The sequence below is a fragment of the Berghia stephanieae genome, chromosome 3, assembly GCF_034508935.2.
Source record: "Berghia stephanieae isolate SIO BIC M18660-M18661 chromosome 3, UCSD_Bste_1.3, whole genome shotgun sequence".
Classification (NCBI taxonomy): Eukaryota; Metazoa; Mollusca; class Gastropoda; order Nudibranchia; family Aeolidiidae; genus Berghia; species Berghia stephanieae.
In genome coordinates, this window is record NC_088362.1 from 50,692,979 (window position 1) to 50,693,673 (window position 695).

At 43.7% G+C, this 695-nt stretch overlaps 1 pseudogene; it reads right to left on the reverse strand.

Annotated features, from left to right (window-relative positions):
- Nucleotides 1-98, reverse strand: part of LOC144969779 (5S ribosomal RNA) — a 119-nt pseudogene extending 21 nt beyond the window's left edge.
- Between the last annotated feature and the right edge of the window lie 597 nt (nucleotides 99-695).

The following is a 695-nucleotide window of genomic DNA, read 5'->3' on the forward strand; positions in this document are numbered from 1 at the left end:
CCAAGCGGTCACCCATTTAAGTACTAACCACGCCTGACGTTGCTTGACTTCGGTGATCGCACGAGAACCGGTATTTTCAACTAGGTATGGTCGTTAACAAATAGGACGTTACATGACGCCTGTAAGGCGATATTACAATTTTTTTTAGGACAGAGACAACGATTTTAACGGCCAGGTACTCATTTTACCCGAGTACTGTGAGAGAATGTGAGTAAATAGCCTTTTCCAAGGACTCAACTATGCGCCGAGCGAGGCTCGAACCCAGGACCTTCCAATCTGAAAGCGAGTGTCATACCACTAGATCGCAGAGCGGCACTTAAAAAAAAAAAAGAGTATGTACTAGAATCTAGTCCCGTTAATTTTCACACAGGTATTCGATGACATTATGAATTGTTATGACGCGCCTGATGGGTGGGAGTCTACAGTCTACAACATAATAAAACCGTTCTGTTGGATTAGATAACACACTCACCCCCTGCCCCCGCATTTATTTCTCTGTCTCCCGCAACTCTCTCTCTCTCTCTCTCTCTCTCTCTCTCTCTCTCTCTCTCTCTCTCTCTCTCTCTCTCTCTCTCTCTCTATCTATCTATCTATCTATCTATCTATCTCTCTCTCTCTCTCTCTCTCTCTCTCTCTCTCTCTCTCTCTCTCTCTCTCAAAATGTGTCTGTTTTTGTATCTGTCTATATAGTTCTT